Genomic DNA, 14992 nt, shown 5'->3' with positions numbered 1-14992 from the left:
CTCCAAAGAAGGTAAAATCAAACTGGCTGTTGCTAACCTTTACAGCAACCCCATTATTCTTCCTAATAATGATAAATCCATCCTACTCCATCTTTCTAGATTCCTTTTTATTCCATTCTAGATTCCCCCCCCCCATAATTATCTTTATAAATATTAATTGAAATTACTTTCCATTGACTTAGGCGGGCCGTTTCCTTTCTTTCTTGCAGGATGACTTTTTTATTCAGAAAAAATAAAAAAAATAAAATCAGCCCGGAGGAGGGGCCGCCGCCGCAGCCTCCGCAGCAGCCTCCGCCGCAGCCTCCGCCGCAGCCTCCGCCGCAGCCTGAGCACCTCCCCAGCCTGGTGGGGCCTCAAGTAACAGCAGAGGCCAGGAGGAAGCCTCAGGCCCCGCTGGTCCTCCCAGAGCTGGCCCAGAAAAGCCGCAAGGCTTCTGGGCCACTCTTCCCAGGTGAGTAGGTAGAAGCAGATCCCTGTTGGGTTCCCCTTGGCAAGACCTGCCTCCTATGAGGCCAGGCAGGGCTGCCTGAAGCCTATCTGGCGCCGTGGGGCGAAGATCCCTCCGGCGCCCCCCAAACCCCCAATTTCCCAGGGTTGCTGACCTTTTTAGGGAGCTGACACCACTGACATCTTATCTCTGCTTGGGGAAAGGAAACAAACTGTTTTTGTTGCCCATTTATTGTGTGCCGAGGTCCCCAAACCACCCCTCAAAGTAAAACACACTCCACACAGAAATTCAAGGTTTTTGTCATAAATTTGACCCCAACTTTATCAAAACACAAAATATGTTGGACATATCATTGCACATCTCCAAAACCACAGCTACCAGGAAAACAGCCCTATACCTTTCAACACCCCCACCCACCCCACACCCCTGACTCCTCTGCCCCCCTTCCCCCCCAGCCAACCCCATTTCAAACACCCCACACCCAAGAAATCCCTCCCCCAACAATCCCCCCACCCCAAAGAACCATCAACCCTCCTCACCAACCCGAAACCTGTAAAATCTCACAAAACATCCCACAGATTCCACGGTCAAAGCCCTCTACCCCTCCACCGAGAAAAACCCCATTGCAAAAAGACATTCCAAATATTTATCCAGGTAATAAAAAAAATATGAAGGGGGGCGATTACCCTCCATTTGACAGACTAATGCACAGCAACACTATTTTATTATTTTCAATTTCGAAAAAGATCTTTCACCTTCGGCTACTGTCACTGGTAATGTTAAATATATGCGATGGGATATGGACAAGTTTGGAAATGCAGTCATCAAATTATTTGAATATATATAATTCAAAACATCCACCGGAGCTGTGTCTGCATTGAAAACAATTGACAATATTTCCAGCTCATGAAATAAATCTTCTGCGTCTACCGGTATATCAGCCCCACTTTCGGCAGTCAATTTCTGTAGCAAATTTAAACACCGTTCTCTTTTCTGGCCTGTCCCTAATTGTCTCCATTTGTCTATATTTTGCAAAAGTGAAAAATTATTGTTGTGTTCACTTAACAGTTCAAATCTTTCATTTACTTTTGTGATTGCCAAGTCAAACAAATAAAAATAAAAATTTACTTTAAAGTTCTTCTGTGGATCTGCAATTTGCTCATCAGTATGCTCATAATCGAGGGACCCAGGTGGCGCTGTGGTTAAACCACTGAGCCTAGGGCTTGCTGATCAGAAGGTCGGCAGTTCGAATCCCTGTGACGGGGTGAGCTCCCGTTGCTTGGTCCCAGCTCCTGCCAACCTAGCAGTTCGAAAGCACGTCAAAATACAAGTAGATAAATAGGAACCGCTACAGCGGGAAGGTAAATGGCGTTTCCATGTGCTGCTCTGGTTTGCCAGAAGCAGCTTTGTCATGAGTCACATGACCTGGAAGCTATACGCTGGCTCCCTCGGCCAATAATGCGAGATGAGCGCGCAACCCCAGAGTCGTTCATGACTGGACCTAATGGTCAGGGGTCCCTTTATCTTTATCTTTATGCTCATAATCGAAAAACCTTTTTATGGGACGTGGACGTGCAGTGCTTGTAAATATGGCTTCGCATTCTATTTCCTCAGCTATTGCTCTAGCTTAGTTACTCTTGACCAGCTCTATCATTTTAACTGCTTCCGAAAGAACGACATCAGACTTTTGTAAGATTTTACTTATACCATCAATTTTCACTAATATGTTGTACCACGTTACTAAAGAACAAATGAATTTGAAAGACTTCAGTTTCAACATCAATGAACTTGCCATGTTCCTTGTGTCACAATCTTTCTTGTCATCTGAATAAATAGAATATAAGGCGTTGTAAACCTTCACCATATCAAAACGAAGTGTTTTCAATGCCTCTACTACTCTACTTTCCCATCGCGTGTTTGATAATGGTTTTAAAGTGAAAGTGGGCATCTGTTTCAAGAAAATTTGCCAACGTGTTGTCGATCTGGAAAAGAACACATATATTTCTTGAACAATGGGGGGAAAATTAGAGACACTTCCATTGAGCTTTTAGCAGCATCATTAACTACTAAATTGAGGCTGTGAGCAGCACAAGGAACGTAAAAGGCACGTGGATTTAAATCCAAGATTTTTCTTTGGAGGCCTATATTTTTCCCTTTCATATTTGCAGCATTATCATATCCTTGCCCTCACGTGTCGTCTAATTCAATATTGAAGGATTTTTTAAAAAATGTAACAAAACCCTTGCTAGTGCTTGTCCTGTAGTGTCATCAGCTGGGACAAAGCCTAAAAAATGTTCTCTCACCTCAGCCTTTTTTGTAACTGTGTCAAGGTGTACAAACCGAACCACAACAGAAAGTTGTTCCTCGTGTGATACATCAGGAGTGCAATCCAAAATAATGGAAAAGTATTTAGATTGCTTCAAAAGATTAACAATGGTCATCTTAATTCTTTCTCCTATTATATTGATCAGTTCGTTTTGGATCTTATGCCCCAGATAATGAGGCATGCGGTTGTGAGCATTTTCAATTTGTGCAATATGTTCTGCTAAACAGAGCAACTTTTTCGACTAATTTTAAGAAATTACCATTATCTGAATGAAACAAAGTTTCAGTCTTTCCTCTAAATGCCAAATTTTGGATCGCCAAAAAATCAATTAGCACAATTATTCTCTCTAAAACAGCTGTCCACCTTTTCTTCTCACGTTCTATTCTGGCTTGATTTAAGGCATCTACAGTTTTCCCTTTCATTAAATTCTTCTTTAAATCTATGCTTTTTTTAATGGACAATAGGTGTCCTGCACTCTTCTCTTGTCTGGGAGAATTTTCGGCCACAACGAAGGATCACCCCTTGCATCATCATCAAATGTCACTTCCAGGGGAGTCTCAGATGTTGCGGAAGATTCAGCTGCAAATGCAGATATAGAGGCTTCTTGAATACATGCAGAATGATGTTCTAAATCAGGCATCCCCAAACTGCGGCCCTCCAGATGTTTTGGCCTACAACTCCCATGATCCCAAGCTAACAGGACCAGTGGCCGGGGAAGATGGGAAATGTAGTCCAAAACATCTGGAGGGCCGAAGTTTGGGGATGCCTGTTCTAAATCTACTGAAGGTCTTTCTTCTTCATGCACGATTGCAGAAGATGTACTTGAAGGTCTCTCTTCTTCATCAACAGTTGCAGAAGATGTACCTGTTAAAGCAGAAAAAGCATCGGTTAATACACATAAATTACAAGAGTGGCTCTGAGAGCAAAAACCCACCCATAAAAGTAATCTGGAAACTTTAAGTAGCTCACTTACTTTGTTTTTTAAAAAATCCAATTGGACTTGCCAACTTCTTTACATTTTCTTCTCTCTCATGTTTTCTCTTTCTGTTTTGGGATCCTGAAAGTTTCTTCTTACTATCAGCCATCTGCATAAATTAATAAAAAGTATTAGAGAAACATGAATATGACATGTGCATAAACAGATATTGGCAGGCCAAGGCCACGTTCAGGCAGACTCCTCCTCGTGCACGTTGTCAACTCTCAGTCTGGACTTGGGTGCGCAGAATCCGGTAGTACAGCAAGAGAACCGATGGTGCTGGATGTCAAAGAGATATGCGTATAAAAAACTATGTAGTCAGAGGTAATCATGTCACAGCTTTTTCTGGATAAACACAATCTCCAATAAACATCTTTCATTTGGGAGGAGGACCTGTGAGGCTGGGTGTCTGATTTATTACTCACCCAGAATGTCCATTTACCGGTGGAGATTAAAGTGGACTCCCCCTCCCCTTTTCTGCCAAAGTTTGGTGTAGGAACTGAGGGGCTGGGAAGGTGAAGTCTTACAGCTTGATCCAGGAGACTGAATGGAAAAGAGAGAGTATTAGAGAGGGAGGGAGGGAGAACAATTACCCTACGAATCCCTTTTTTTCCTAATTAAGTAAAAAGAAGAAGGAGAAGGAAGAATCGAAAACATAATTTACCTGCCTTGGGCTGCAATCCTAAACATCCTACTAGTACTATTAAGTCTTACTAGGGCAATTTCCCTGTGCTTAGAAAGGAACATCAGTTTTAACTCCAATGGAAGACGTATCATGAAAGATTTCCATATAGAATCATAGAGTTGGAAGAGACCCCAAGGGCCATCCAGTCCAACCCCCTGCCAAGCAGGAAACACCATCAATCCTTTCCTGACAGATGGCTGTCAAGCCTCTGCTTAAAGACCTCCAAAGAAGGAGAGTCCACCACACTCCTTGGCAGCAAATTCCACTGTCGAACAGCTCCCTAAGCCGTTCCTAATAAGGCCTTGTTTCCAGGCCTTTGAGCATTTTGGTTGCCCTCTTCCCACTCAAGCACTCCCTTAAGCATGAGCCACCTTCTCTCGAGAAATGAACATAGTTATAACTCTGATAATGGACCATGCAAACATATTTAATCTACAGTCACAGAATCTGGTATCACTTTCAAATCCTCTGCAGACGCCACACATACCGTGTTTCCCCTATTTTAGGACGTAGCCATAAAATAAAATGCAAAAGTAATCGTTAAGCATGATTTTTGCAAGCTGCAATTGCCTTCAGCACCAGGTACATCCAGTCCTTGACACTAAACAAAGTCCAGGCAGGGAAGAGAAGAGAAGAGATGCAGGAGCAGGGAACCTATTTCACAAGAGAGGGTACAAATCAATGCCCATTCCAACCAAATGCACGGTACCAAAGAATCACGGATCCAGATCACAGACCAGCAGCCACACATATACAACAGTACACAACCAACAAGCAAGCCTTTCATTCATCTCCAATGAGCCCCCTCCCCATTACCTTCAATCAACCCGTAGAGTCATATACAGACAGGGTCAAACTCTTGTTTTTTCTTAATTACAGCCATGGAGACCCCTGACTGCTATTGCAGCACCAATGGAACCTTTTTTTACTAAGCTTCTTAGCTGATGGGGATGGGGGTGGAAGGGGCAAACCTTTCCTTCGCATCTGCAGCCAGCAGAAAGCACAAACAAACACACACAAAAGGCTGACTTTTTGAAAGAAAGAAACAAGAAAATGTACTAAAAAGTGTGCTGCTTGGTGAAGTGTTGTACCATTTTTATCTTCAAGCCAGTCCCTCCCCAAGCCAGCCCTTCGCCACCCAGAGCGGGGCGGGGGGGGGGGGGGTCGCAACGCCTCTCCAGTTAAAGCCCCTGGCCCTTACAAACTCCCCCACCACCCCACTTGCCCCAAAGCAGCAGGGTACTGGAGGCGCGCGATCCTGAAACAGCAGCGCCCAAGGGGGCGGGCAGGCACTGAAGGTGGTGGACCCCAAAACAGCTCCGCGGGCGCCTCTCGGCCTCCGCGTACCTTACCTTACCTTCCTTCTTGATCCGACAGGACGGGAGCAAGGGCGCTCTGAACTCCAGGCAGCAGGGCAGGCAGCAGCCACCAGGCTCAGGCAGGCAGCGGCCCAGTCAGGCAGCAGCCACCAGGCTCAGGCAGGCAGCGGCCCAGGCAGGCAGCAAACACCAGGCCCAGCCAGGCAGCGGCCCAGCCAGGCAGCAGCCACCAGGCTCAGGCAGGCAGCGGCCCAGCCAGGCAGCAGCCACCAGGCTCAGGCAGGCAGCGGCCCAGCCAGGCAGCAAACACCAGGCTCAGGCAGGCAGCGGCCCAGGCAGGCAGCAAACACCAGGCTCAGGCAGGCAGCAGACACCAGGCCCAGACGGCCAGGCCACCAGTCCAGGCAGGCAGGCAGGCAGGCAGCAGCAGGCGCGCGCTCCACTTCCTCCAGCCGTTTGCTGCTGGGGGGAGGAAGCGCGCCGATTTCAAAGCAGGAGAACTCCGCCCCCCCCTTGGAGCCCTATTGGCTCACAGAGGGGTTAGAATGATGCGGCGGCGGCAGGGAGGGGAGGGGCGCCAAAATGGAGTCCTCCCAGTCCATCTCAGCGCCCTAGCCTGCAGCGGGCACCCTAGCCGTGGGCACCTCGTGCTGCGGGCGCCTCTGTTGCGGACGGACCAGTCGCTGCGCAGCTACTGCGGCCTGCCGTCGCTGTTGAGTGCGGGCGCAGCACGGCTACCGCGGGTGCACCGGCGCGACGCCCCTGGCGGTCTAGCGCCCTGGCGCACCGCGCCACCCAGCCTACCCCTAGAGCCGGCCCTGAGGCCAGGGTCTCCCACTCCACCTTTGGAAGAGGAGTGTCCCATGGAGCAGGGACTTCTGGGTGGCTTCCCCTGTTCTGCATTGCTGGGGGTTGGACTAGGTGACCCCGCAGGTCCCTTCAGACACAACAGTGCTATGATCCCTGTTCAGATGCGGCATGCATCTATCCGCTCAGTCAAAGAACTTGCCCTCTTTTTGTGTGTAGAAGTCATGTGTCCAATGGGGGCTCCTCTTCTGCATGGGGGGCAGTGGTTGGGCGGTTGGTTGTAGCCGCCAGGAGGAGATTTCCAGCGGTGATCTTTGCTCTGGAAAGAAAGGGTTGTTGGCGATGGGCTGCTGCTATGGCAATGGGGCAGACAAGAGTGAGATTGGTTTGCGGGTGAGCCATTCATGGCTATCTCTCCCCAAAAGTCTGGGCAATCTCCCCCATTTTCTGAATTTTGAGTACCCAAACATAGGAGGTGTCTTCTACATGGGGGGGGGGGTTATATACGGCAAAATCCGCTACCTTCCCCTCTTGTCCACCTCCCTTACTCACCTCTCTCTCTCTCTCTCTCTCTCTCTCTCTCTCTCTCTCTCTCTCTCTCTCTCTCAGGTTTGGAGATGATGGAGGAGAGGGACATATTAGAAAACATCTTGGAGCGCCTCCGGTACCCTCCCCAGGTGTGTGTGAGATGCATTTTTACATTCTTGCTGGTATAATCTTAATATTTACAACCAGGTGAAGGTTTCATTTTGGGAAGAAGAAATTTTCAGAGTAGTTTTTACAGTTATACCAAACATTTCTGATTTGGTTATACTGTTAGAAATGCATAGACAGATAATCTTGAAATTATGGTGAGGTTTAATAAGTTAACTGTGTATATTTGGGCAACTTTTCTGCTGTACTGTACTTTATTGGAAGGAGACAAACAATCATTTCCTTAATAACAACTGAAACAATTTATTTAACGAAAACAATAAGCTTATAGCATATAGAATCATAGAATCATAGAATCATAGAGTTGGAAGAGACCCCAAGGGCCATCCAGTCCAACCCCCTGCCAAGCAGGAAACACCATCAAAGCATTCTTGACATACCTGTCAAGCCTCTGCGTAAAGACCTCCAAAGAAAGAAATGTATTCATGTTTGTTAACTGATGTGGTTAAACATTTTTTTTAAAAAAAATCTTTGACTGAATTTTAGTGCATATGAAAAACTTAAAACAAATCCTTATTTTCCAGTGAACAGGCTTTGGGCTATAATGCAACTTAAATAGAAAACTATCTTTCAAAAGATTTTTCCTCCAAAAGCATGTTATTATAGACATCCATTTTTTTAAAAAAATTGAAATCCGATTGAAATCAAAGAAATCCGATTTTGTCTAAATACAAAAAAAAAAAAAATGATTGGTTTTTATCCACCCTGGTCTGATGTTACACAGCATGAAGCAGGATTCCCCAGCCTGGCGCCCTCCAAATGTTCTGGACCATATGTTCAAGTTGAGGGGAACTGCCCTCCAGCTGTTTGGGGACTACAATTCCCAGTGGTCAGGGGTGATGGGCATTGTAGTCCCCAAACAGCTGGAGGGCCGAGTTTGCCTCTGCCTGAAGTGTCAGGAGCCCAGCTTGGAGGAAGGTCTGGTTTGCAGATGCAAAAGATGATTTCCCCCTGGTGAGAAGGAGTGGGGCTGGAAAAGAGGACCAGGCCACCTTGGGGAAGCAGAGAAGGCGATCAGAGCAGGATCCGTAGACCGGAAGAAGATATTTGGTGGGGTAACTTGGACCCCAGCAGGGAATGTGGCGTGTTTTTCCTTTAACTTCTGCAGCTGATCATTCCCGATATCTGGGAACATTTCAGAACCCGATATTGTGCACTAAAAGTTTTTGTCATTGTATTGGGCCAAATATGGCCAATATTCCTCTTTGCTCTCAAGAGCAGTTTCTTTGCCAGGCCTGTGCATTTCAGTGGAAATTGGAGTTCTTGGGAAAGTCCAGAAATAAACGATAGATTGCAATAACTCAGGCCAAAAGAAGCTGATTTCAAAAAATCTTCACAAGGTTTTATTGATTTGATGTGGAGTTTAAATGGGAATCAATCCCAATGTTGAAGGCAAATAAAGATAAATTCCAGTAAAAATCAGGACAAGGCCCTGTTTCGACAATTTGAGCTAGCAAGGCAAACATACTTGGTACACTTTGACCTGTGAATCTTTGCTGATGAAGAATAGTCGAAACAGGGCCTTGTCCTGATTTTTACTGGAATTTATCTTTATTTGCCTTCAACATTGGGATTGATTCCCATTTAAACTCCGCATCAAATCAATAAAACCTTGTGAAGATTTTTTGAAATCATCTTCTTTTGGCCTGAGTTCTTGCAATCTATCGTTTATTTCTGGCCTGTGCATTTGGCCAGAGCAGGCAAGCAAATACTTTATGGCGGCAACAGAAATATTAATAAATTTAATAAATCAGAATACTGGGGGTGGTATTGTTTCTGTTTGTTATTATGGTATGCATTTTTGTGTTTTTATATTGTAAGCCGCCCTGTGATCTTCGGATGAAGGGCAGTACAGAAATTTAATAAATAATAATAAAAACAATAGCCAGAATGCCTAGGTCCTGTTCGTTCATGGCAGGAAACAAAGTGCTTTAAAGGAATGGTGTGTCTCCCAGTCCAGAGGCTTTCTTGAATCTTGTTTGGAGTGTTACTTAAAAAAAAGAAAGAAAAAATTGACTGCAATAGATTTTACTCCAAATGATTTTTGCAAGAAGTCTATTTCTAGGCATGCAGGGTTTTTTGTTGTTTTTTTTGATAGAAGACAAGGGGCAAATAAATGGCAACTGTTCTCTAGACCAGAAACATGACACTTTTCTTTCTTTCCTTCTCGTCTGCCTTGTTCCAGGTTCCATCTGCCTCCAGCCTGAGAGCCCCTGTACCACCTGCCCAGCCAAAGCCATCCAAGGCTGGGTATAATAGGGTAAGTCCTGAGTCTGGTGGATGACACTTAGCATACTGTTGTGTATTGAGTCAAAGGATTTTGTTGTTGTTTAGTCGTTTAGTCGTGTCCGACTCTTCGTGACCCCATGGACCATAGCACGCCAGGCACTCCTGTCTTGCACTGCCTCCCGCAGTTTGGTCAAACTCATGTTGGTAGCTTCGAGAACACTGTTCAACCATCTTGTCCTCTGACGTCCCCTTCTCCTAGTGCCCTCAATCTTTCCCAACATCAGGGTCTTTTCCAAGGATTCTTCTCTTCTCATGAGGTGGCCAAAGTCTTGGAGCCTCAGCTTCAGGATCTGTCCTTCCAGGGAGCACTCAGGGCTGATTTCCTTCAGAATGGATAGGTTTGATCTTCTTGCAGTCCATGGGACTCTCAAGAGTCTCCTCCAGCACCATAATTCAAAAGCATCAATTCTTCGGCGATCAGCCTTCTTTATGGTCCAGCTCTCACTTCCATACATCATTACTGGGAAAACCATAGCTTTAACTATACGGATCTTTGTCGGCAAGGTGATGTCTCTGCTTTTTAAGATGCTGTCTAGGTTTTTCATTGCTTTTCTCCCAAGAAGCAGGCGTCTTTTAATTTTGTGACTGCTGTCACCATCTGCAGTGATCATAGAACCCAAGAAAGGAAAATCTCTCACTGCCTCCATTTCTTCCCCTTCTATTTGCCAGGAGGTGATGGAACCAGTGGCCATGATCTTTTTTTGATGTTGAGCTTCAGACCATATTTTGCGCTCTCCTCTTTCACCCTTATTAAAAGGTTCTTTAATTCCTCCTCACTTTCTGCCATCAAGGTTGTGTCATCTGCATATCTGAGGTTGTTGATATTTCTTCTGACAATCCTAATTCCGTCTTGGGATTCATCTAGTCCAGCCTTTCGCATGATGAATTCTGCATATAAGTTAAATAAGCAGGGAGACAATATACAACCTTGTCGTACTCCTTTCCCAATTTTGAACCAATCAGTTGTTCCATATCCAGTTCTAACTGTAGCTTCTTGTCCCACATAGAGATTTCTCAGGAGACAGATGAGGTGATCAGGCACTCCCATTTCTTTAAGAACTTGCCATAGTTTGCTGTGGTCGACACAGTCAAAGGCTTTTGCATAGTCAATGAAGCAGAAGTAGACGTTTTTCTGGAACTCTCTAGCTTTCTCCATAATCCAGCGCATGTTTGCTATTTGGTCTCTGGTTCCTCTGCCCTTTCGAAATCCAGCTTGCACTTCTGGGAGTTCTCGGTCCACATACTGCTTAAGCCTGCCTTGTAGAATTTTAAGCATAACCTTGCTAGCGTGTGAAATGAGCGCAATTGTGCGGTAGTTGGAGCATTCTTTGGCACTGCCCTTCTTTGGAATTGGGATGTAGACTGATCTTCTCCAATCCTCTGGCCATTGCTGAGTTTTCCAAACTTGCTGGCATATTGGGTGTAGCACCTTAACAGCATCATCTTTTAAAATTTTAAATAGTTCAGCTGGAATATCATCACTTCCACTGGCCTTGTTATTAGCAGTGCTTTCTAAGGCCCATTTGACTTCACTCTCCAAGATGTCTGGCTCAAGGTCAGCAACCACACTACCTGGGGTGTACGAGACCTCCATATCTTTCTGGTATAATTCCTCTGTGTATTCTTACCACCTCTTCTTGATGTCTTCTGCTTCTGTTAGGTCCTTACCACTTTTGTCCTTGATTATGGTAATCTTTGTATGAAATGTTCCTTTCATATCTCCAATTTTCTTGAACAGATCTCTGGTTTTCCCCATTCTATTGTTTTCCTCTATTTCTTTGCATTGCTCATTTAAGAAGACCCTCTTGTCTCTCCTTGCTGTTTTTTGGAAATCTGCATTCAGTTTCCTGTATCTTTCCCTCTCTCCCTTGCATTTTGCTTGCCTCCTCTCCTCCGCTATTTGTAAGGCCTCGTTGGACAGCCATTTTGCTTTCTTGCATTTCCTTTTCCTTGGGATGGTTTTCGTTGCTGCCTCCTGTATAATGTTACGAGCCTCCATCCATAGTTCTTCAGGCACTCTGTCCACCAAATCTAAATCCTTAAACCTGTTCCTCACTTCCACTGTGTATTCATAAGGGATTTGATTCAGATTGTATCTTACTGGCCCAGTGGTTTTTCCTACTTTCTTCAGTTTAAGCTGGAATTTTGCTATAAGAAGCTGATGATCTGAGTTACAGGTAGGTAGCCGTGTTGGTCTGGGTCGAAGTAAAATAAAATAAAAAAATTCCTTCAGTAGCACCTTAAAGACCAACTAAGTTTTTATTTTGGTATGAGCTTTCGTGTGCATGCACACTTCTTCAGATACAGTGAAATAGAAGTCCCCAGGCACTTATGTAGAGAAGGGGTGGGGAGGGGTGGGGATGGGGAGGGGAGATCACTCAGAAGGGTGGTGGAAGTGGGTGATTGACTGACTGATAGCTGTTGATGACCGAAAACGACTGCAAATGGTTTTGCATGAAAAAGCAAGGGCTGAGATGGCTGAAGATCGCTTATCATGTATAATGAGATAAGAATCCGATATCTCTGTTCAAACCAGGTCCCTCCATGGTTTTGAGCTTGGTGATAAGTTGTAATTCAGCAACTTCTCTTTCCAGTCTATTTCTGAAATTCTTTTGTAGTAAGACAGCTACTTTGAGATCTTGTATAGAATGTCCTGGGAGATTGAAGTGTTCTCCTACTGGTTTTTCTGTCTTCTGGTTCCTGATGTCAGATTTATGTCCATTTATCCTTTGGCGTAGGGTTTGGCCTGTTTGTCCAATATAGAGAGCTGAAGGGCACCGTTGGCATTTGATGGCATACACAATGTTAGAAGATGAGCAATTAAATAGTCCTGAGATGGCATGTTGGATGTTGCTGGGGCCAGTAATGATGTTGTCCGGGTGTATGTGGCAGCAAAGTTGGCATCTGGGTTTATTGCAGGCTCTGGTACCAGTGTCCATGTTAAGTCTGGTGGTTGTGTTATTGTGGGTGAGGAGTTGTTTAAGATTGGGTGGCTGTCTGTAGGCAATGAAAGGTCTTCCTCCCAGAGCTTGAGAAAGGGAGCTGTCATTGTCCAGGAGAGGCTGTAGATCTCTGATGATGCGTTGTACTGTTTTAACTTGGGAGCTGTATGTGATGACTAGTGGTGTTCTGTTATTTTCTTTTTGGGGTCTGTCTTGCAGCAGGTTCTCTCTAGGTATCTGTCTGGCTCTGTTGATCTGCTGTTTAACTTCATCAGGTGGATATTTTAGTTCTAAAAAGGTTTGCTGTAGATCTCTTAGGTGAGATTCTCTGTCTGTAGAGTTGGAACAGATGCGGTTGTAACGTAGGGCCTGGCTGTATACGATGGATTGTTTGGTATGTTTGGGATGGTAGCTAGAAGCATGTAGATATGTTTGTTGGTCAGTTGGTTTTCTGTATAAGGTGGTGTCTATATGTCCATCCTGTATTTTTATAGTAGTGTCCAAAAAATGTATTTCTTGCATAGATTGGTTCATTGTTAGGTTGATGGTGGGGTGAAAGTCATTGAATGTCTGGTGGAAGGTTTCCAGGGTCTGTTGTCCATGTGTCCAGATAATAAAAATATCGTCAATGTATCGCAGGTACAAGAGAGGTTTGAGTGGGTAGGAGTTTAGGAAACGTTCTAAATCTGCCATGAAGATGTTGGCATACTGTGGGGCCATGCGGGTGCCCATGGCTGTGCCGCTGATCTGGAGGAACAGGTCATCACCAAATTTGAAGTGGTTGTGGGTAAGGACAAAGTGGCAGAGTTTGGTAGCAAAGTCCGCTGTGGTTTTATCTGAAATGGTGTTCCTTATGGCTTGTAAACCATCATTGTGTGGGATGTTGGTGTATAGAGATTCCACATCCATAGTGGCTAGTATAGTATTGTTAGGAAGATTGTTCAAAGATTGTATTTTCCTCAGAAAATCTGTGGTGTCACGTACGTAGCTGGGAGCACTGATAGCATATGGTTTCAGAACAGAGTCCATATAGCCGGAAACACCCACTGTAATGGTGCCAATACCTGAGATGATGGGGCGTCCTGGATTTCCTGGTTTGTGTATTTTGGGTAGAAGATAGAAAGTTCCTGGTCGAGGTTCCGCTGGTGTGTTTGTGAGGATCTGTTCTTGGATGTGTAGGGGTAGCTCCGTATTGGAAAGTTGTCTGTGGGCCTCCTGGATGTAATCAGTTTTGTTCATGATGACGACAGCTCCACCCTTGTCTGCCTCTTTAATTATAATATCTGGGTTGTTCCTGAGATTTTCTATGGCTCTCCTTTCAGCATGGTTTAGATTTTGTTGTAAGCGATGCTGTTTTCTGGTCACATCCGTTTGGATTCTGTGGCGGAAGCATTCGATGTACAGATCTAGTGTGGTATTGCGTCCATCAGGAGGGGTCCATGTGGAGTCCCTTTTTGTGTAACTTCTTTTCGGTGGTAGTTGGTGGTCAATGTTCTGTTCATTGATGCGTTTGGAGGTTGATGGTTGTTCCCCAGTAAGTTGAGAGGTGTTGTGTTGTGGGGATGTAGTTTGTTCTACTTTGTCTTGTTCTTGGGTGTGATGAAAATACTCCTTCAGGCGTAAGTGGGGGAAAAATGCTTCCAGGTCCCCGCAGAACTGAATCATGTGTTGGGATTTGGCAGGGCAGAATGATAGCCCCCGTGAAAGGACGGATTCCTCAGCTGGGCTGAGTGTTTGCTGTGAAAGATTGACAATGTTGTTGATCTTGTTTTGATTGGTGGCCTGTAGGTTGGAAAGGTTGCAGAGTTTTTTATTTTTCTGGTTCTTCAGTAACTCCAGTTGAGAGTGGTAAATGGTTTGTTTTTCCTTGTGGAACTTCTGCCAGGCTGGGTGATTCCTGATGGAGTTGTCCAGTGCAGAGAGTTCCTCCTTTATTAACTTCTGTTTGGAATACAGAACGCCGATAAGATGTTTCAGCAGTTTCTTAGATAAAGTGTGGCATAGTTTTCTAGCATATTCTGTGGGATAAGTTGATTGAAGAGGGTTCTTAATTCTAAGACCCTTAGGTACAATGTCCAGGTTTTTGCATTTAGACAGAAAGAGGATGTCAGTTTGTACCTGTGTACAAACAGGTACCTGTGTACAAACAGGTACTGGAGCTGAGTTACAGTCAGCTCCAGGTCTTGTTTTTGCTGACTGTATAGAGCTTCTCCATCTTTGGCTGCAGAGAATATAATCAATCTGATTTCGATGCTGCCCATTTGGTGATATCCATGTGTAGAGTCGTCTCTTGTGTTGTTGGAAGAGAGTGTTTGTGATGACCAGCTTGTTCTCTTGACAGAACTCTATTAGCCTTTGCCCTGCTTCATTTTGAACTCCCAGGCCAAACTTGCCAGTTGTTCCTTTTATCTCTTGATTCCCTACTTTAGCATTCCAGTCCCCTGTAATGAGAAGAACATCCTTCTTTGGTGTCATTTCTAGAAGGT

The 14992-nt window shown here is 44.9% G+C and overlaps 1 protein-coding gene and 1 long non-coding RNA gene across 3 annotated transcripts in view; one reads left to right on the top strand and one right to left on the bottom strand.

The window, feature by feature from the left end:
- Nucleotides 1-14992, top strand: part of LOC148684498 (maestro heat-like repeat family member 5) — a 439917-nt gene that overhangs the window by 30431 nt on the left and 394494 nt on the right. The window lies entirely within an intron of this gene.
- On the bottom strand, nucleotides 1154-6195 carry LOC148684504 (uncharacterized). Of its 2 annotated transcripts, XR_015946022.1 has the most exons (5): nucleotides 5793-6195; nucleotides 4923-5089; nucleotides 4176-4293; nucleotides 3748-3859; nucleotides 1154-3638 (listed from the first exon to the last, which is right to left on the bottom strand). It is a non-coding gene; the product is annotated as an uncharacterized LOC148684504 (long non-coding RNA). The 2 variants fall into 2 exon arrangements; XR_015946023.1 differs by lacking the exon at nucleotides 4923-5089.

This window comes from Zootoca vivipara, chromosome 10 (assembly GCF_965207765.1).
Source record: "Zootoca vivipara chromosome 10, rZooViv2.hap1.1, whole genome shotgun sequence".
Lineage (NCBI taxonomy): Eukaryota > Metazoa > Chordata > Lepidosauria > Squamata > Lacertidae > Zootoca > Zootoca vivipara.
The sequence above is the reverse complement of the archived record's forward strand: the minus strand, read 5'-3'. Positions and strand labels throughout refer to the sequence as shown.